General features: G+C 38.7%; 1 long non-coding RNA gene across 2 annotated transcripts; it reads right to left on the bottom strand.

The window, feature by feature from the left end:
* Nucleotides 1–1,230: 1,230 nt before the first annotated feature.
* Nucleotides 1,231–2,870, bottom strand: LOC127750766 (uncharacterized). Of its 2 annotated transcripts, XR_008011840.1 has the most exons (4): nt 2,453–2,870; nt 1,953–2,047; nt 1,492–1,869; nt 1,231–1,407 (listed from the first exon to the last, which is right to left on the bottom strand). It is a non-coding gene; the product is annotated as an uncharacterized LOC127750766 (long non-coding RNA). The 2 variants fall into 2 exon arrangements; XR_008011839.1 differs by having other exon boundaries at nt 1,492–2,047.
* Nucleotides 2,871–5,244: the final 2,374 nt, after the last annotated feature.

The following is a 5,244-nucleotide window of genomic DNA, read 5'->3' as shown; positions in this document are numbered from 1 at the left end:
AAATTATAGTTTTACGTTGAGGTTGATCTCTTTTTTTTCTATTGCTTTAACAATTACGTGTACTTGTCTTGTACTGACTTTTTTTAAGTCCATGGTGTTTGGGTTTTACATCTTGTTTTTTTACTAAAGCTGTATTCTTTTGTGTGCAGCAAGAACTTGTTTTGTACTGATTTTTTCAAGTCATTAGCGTTAAAATTTTGCTAGTATTTGGAAATCAAATGACATGTCTCTTAAGTGAGATAATTTTTAAATTTTGTATAAGTGGCCAATTCAGATTCTGTAAAATAATCAAGCCATGTTATATGGTTATATGTTGGGGTTCTGATCTTGCTTGATTTAAAGCTCTAGGAATTACATGACTTAATTTGTACCCATTTTTTGCAAGTTATGGATGACTTGGGTTTGCATTTGCCTTTTTCATAAGTAAGCAGGTTGTTTTTTTGATGTGGTATGATTTAATATGTCCAGTACTTTGAAATTACCAAGTTAGCTGCCTGCTTGTGTTTTTTAACCAAAACGGTCAAGACAGCAAACTACTTGTTGTAAAACCTAATATTTTGAAGTATAGATTCACATTTTATGAGATTTTTGGGTTGCTGAGCATTCTTGGCTCAACTTTAACCAAACCACATTGGAAAACCAGATGACTACACTGAAACTAGATTGTAACTAAATAATGCAACAAAATCACAGACACTGTCAGGATTGTGCCTGGGAGGATCACGACAAAGGTGAAAGCAGTACACATTTCCAAATTTGATAAGGGATGTTTTAAAGTTAACATTCTGCTTCTATTTATTGTTTTCAATTTAAGTGACAAATTCTATATGAAAAATTTTCTATATTTATTTCTGTCTTAAGCTGGTTGAATGATTTCTTCTTGCAACAACTTTTCTGGTTGTGACTATCTATAATCCATTTTATTTGATAATGAATTACTGAATATACATGTGCCTTGTCAAAATGTACTTCCTTATTTTCCATTCATTATTTAAAAGATCTAGGTCTAATTTGCTATTTTGATTCCAATGAACTGCACACACTTTGCTATTGATACTCTATAAATTCCTCATTTCTTAGTCAAAAGTTAAAACTTATGCATGTTTCATTTCCTTGTAATTTTTCTGGATTGTTTCGATTACACCTTCTTACATATCTCATTATTTTACTTGATATGGAAGTATACAGGTATACCTGCATACCTGTATACAGCTCAAAATTCCTATCTCATAGTATTGGCAATTCTTACCAAAATATTAGATTATGGGTAGTGAAGGGGCCAGAGTGGAAACAAGTAAACAGCTGGGGACTAAAGGACTGAAATTTTATTACTTAAAAAAAAATCACATCAAATAATTTTGTAGGAACTTGTTTTGGCTACAACATTGTTCTTGTCCACACTTCCTGCTGGAACAAAATAGAAAGACAAAGTGATTAACTGGTTGAATTTCATATGAGTTTGTTGTTAAGAATTAACTTCTGACTCCTCACTTTAAACTGCAGCAGCACTCAAGTTTTCTGCCTCCGCCTTAAAGTGAAGACTAGAATAGTTAAACTTGTCAAAAGTCAGTAGCCGATATCCAACTTTGATAGAGAAATGAGAAACGACCTAAGAACAAACAATGAGCAGAAGATAAACAATTATTTAATAACAAAAGAGTACGCATTTTGTTTTCTTTAAAAACAGAAGTATGTGATTATATTTAGGTACTTATATTTCATAGCTGCTGCTATGTATGGATGTCAAAGCTGAACTCCTCCAATATACTGACAACTACTTGAGGTAAAGGTGATTCCACGATGGCCTCAGGCCTCAGTCTCTGAACAATGATCCAGGGGACTATGTAGTCTTTCTCTGCGGCTGACAAACTTTCATTTTTGGAAAGTGGAAGTGAGAAACTATATCCTAAGAATATAATTAATTTATTCATGACAAACTTTAAACATTATACTTAAGGGTGGTGTGGAGGTTCCTTCCTTGATTCTGCACAATGAGAATGAAAGCTGAGCGTGGGATGTTCCAGAGAATGTCATTCTCACAGCGTACCTGCAACAACAAACTATATTAGCCCTCAAAGTGATATACCGAAATATATTTTAGGCACACTGCATATGACAAATTAAGGGAGAGTTGGCAGAGCTATTCAAAATTTAACAAACAGGAAGACATGAACAAAAATTGACCAGCAATATGTACACATCTACTATTTCTTTTTTTAAAGCAGCACTGTAGAAAAAATGAGGGAGAGATAATGAGAGCAAACTAGGAAAGGGGGTGATGACATTAATTTGCTCAAGAAAGCATAAGCGGTGTCTAAAACCAAAGTCATATCGGTGCAAGCAGAAAGAAAATTGGAAACCAATGTGACAAAGCGGGGTTTTGAAGACTCAAAAACCACATTTGCAAACGGACTGAGAAAACAAAAGCCAATTCCAAGTGGTGTAGACTTACACTCACATCGTGTAGAATCGAAGAAACGCACTGACATTGAAACTATGGCAATAAACACCATTTGTGAAAATATTGTGTTTTTGAGTTCGTGAGAAGAGTGACGCTCGCTCGAGTGATCGACGCTTATCCGCAGTTGCTCTGGGCATAACGCATCGTAGTGCGTCTAACGCCTGCAGACACTTCCGATCATGGGGTACTTCCAGGAGTTTGTGACAAGGCGTATCGCCAGCAGAAGAACGTCCCAGCCCAGCTGTTTTGTTTCTTTCGTTTCGGTCCAATGACTCAGTGAGTCAGTGATGTATGTGTGTAACCTCAGTTTGATGTAGTGCATGACAAGTCTTGCGTCAGAGAGGCAGACATTCCGCAAGTCGTTGCCTCGATAAGACATTTACAAAATATGGATAAGCACCTTCTGTAAAAAATTGTGAATACCAACACCTAACCTGGTGGAGAGGTTACTCTTCTCATGCCAGGCCACTGTTTGGGAGATGAGGCACCAACGGGAGAGGCAAGGTCAGAACAAAACTTAATCATTATTAGTTAATTCCAAGTAGCTTACTACAATGACACACTTTTTGCTTTCATTGTATGTTGCCGTCAAGTTTAGTGGAATCGTACAAAGCAGTACTGATTTATCCATTCATGTTCTGAGCAAAGGGTCGTAACTTGACTTGCGACAGTTTTCCCTGAAGTCAATTAACACCTCATTTGTTGTAAGTGGACTTACGCCTGTTTGCCCAGAATTAGAACGAGACTTTTACTGTCGTAAGTCTTAACTGTCTATAAAGGCTTATTGGTGGCACATTTAACTATTTTGACAAATACATATTGTTGGTACAGGTCAACTCTAACAACTATCAGGTTTAGATGGTTATACATCTTGAAGAACGTATTTCCTTTGTTTCTGGAGAATGAGTGAGAAAAAGTTACGACAGTTTACCCAAATGCCACAGAAATGTCGTTCCGTGTTTTGCATTTCCACGTGAAGGTTCTAAAGTATAAAAAGGTAGATTTACGCCAGACCACGTCTCGCGTAACAGGCTTCGCGATATCTCACGAAACACTGTTACGCTGCGACGCGCCAGGCATACATCTACCTTGGCCTGCGGCGCTGACACCCGAGTCGGATAGTGCAAAAATGTACACAAAGATACGGTCCTCCGGCCCGTCACTTCGACTAAGCGTTGTACATTTTTTCGCTTATTTTCGTCAAAAATACCCTCTAGGGCGGTTTGAGCTAGAGCAAAACGGACCAAATTTTCGCCCGGAGGGCTCTACTTTGATGAGTTACCCCTTGGGAAACCATAGACAAATATTTTTAAAACACGTCATTTTGGGGACCGCATAGATACCTTAACTGTCTAAAAATATGGGAAGAGTCGAAAAAAATTGCTGAAATGGTCCGAAATCCAAGTCAAAATCCAAGTAAGGAAGGTGCGCATAGTTAGTGACATTTTCTTCGATGTTTTTCGAAAAAAAAATTATACTTCACGATAATTTAGTTACAAATTCGGCCTACCTCTGTGCAAAATCTGGATGGCGTAGCTCAAACGGTTCCGGAGATGTAGACATTTGAAGATCACATTTTTTCTGGTTTTATGATGTTTTCCTACTATAAATTGTCCAAAACAAACGAAAACATAGTATGGGCAGCTAAAACCGGTGCCAATCACAATCTACATATGTCCCCTGCAATATGTATCGCGCCCAGCGAAGTTGGTGTGTAACACCTAAAAACCTTCCCTTGTAGGGCGAAACTGTACATTATACAAACTTGTGCGCCTCACGTTCAGAAGCACTTGTTAACCTGTGACACATCAGCCTCGATGTTCAACGAAAACAAGAACCTGTATGAGCCAGGTACAGACCATCAGAAGAATTTGCTAATAGAGCAACTGTACACATACAGATGGGACATAGGAGTACCAGACATAGACAACCAGAGTGTTAGTTAACTTGGCTCATCAATTGAATACGCTAGGCCAAGAAATAAACTAGGTAGATGTCCGCCAGACCACGTCTCGCGTAACAGGCTTCGCGATATCTCACGAAACACTGTTACGCTGCGACGCGGCTGGCATTCATCTACCTAGGCCTGCGGCGCTGACACCCGAGTCGGGTAGTGCAAAAGTGTACACAAAGATACGGGCCTCCGGCCCGTCAACGGCCCGTCACTTTGACTAAGCATGCAGGGTTGTACATTTTATCGCTTATTTTCGTCAAAAACACCTTCTATTGCCTAAGCGGTTTCAGCTAGAACAAAACGGAGAAAATTTTCGCTCGAAGGGCTCTACTTTGATGAGTTACCCCTTAGAAAACTGTAAAAAATATTTTTAACAAACATTACGTGTGGGACCTGTGGTTTTTGATTTTTTTTAAACCCAATTTTTGAGCTAGAATGCTCTTCTTCGAACTCGATCTGTCTTTTTATGATACAAAACGACCCTGAAAATCCCAGGTCGCTAGCAGGGATAGGAAAGGTAGTCCTGCCTCAGTACCTAGGTACTGTACCGGTAGAATTTGAAAATCAGTACCTAGGTACTGTAAAGGTACTTTGGAAAGATCAATACCTAGGTACTGTACCGGTATTTCGGTCCACTACCTAGGTACTGTAAAGGTACTTTGTAGGTACTTTTCAGCATTTCCCCGTAATGAGCTTTTCCCGTCACGCACTTAATATTTTACGTTACCACTCTCCAATACTTAACAATTCGCACCCCTTTTCAACTAATTTTTAGCAGTGTCATTCGGTTGGCCAGTGACCGCTCTTTCTCGCTCATGTGAGTGGGTTC

Source organism: Frankliniella occidentalis, unplaced genomic scaffold, assembly GCF_000697945.3.
Source record: "Frankliniella occidentalis isolate FOCC.00 unplaced genomic scaffold, Focc_3.1 Scaffold255, whole genome shotgun sequence".
In the NCBI taxonomy this organism is placed as follows: domain Eukaryota; kingdom Metazoa; phylum Arthropoda; class Insecta; order Thysanoptera; family Thripidae; genus Frankliniella; species Frankliniella occidentalis.
Note: the sequence above shows the minus strand (reverse complement) of the source record. Positions and strands in the feature narration are given on the sequence as shown.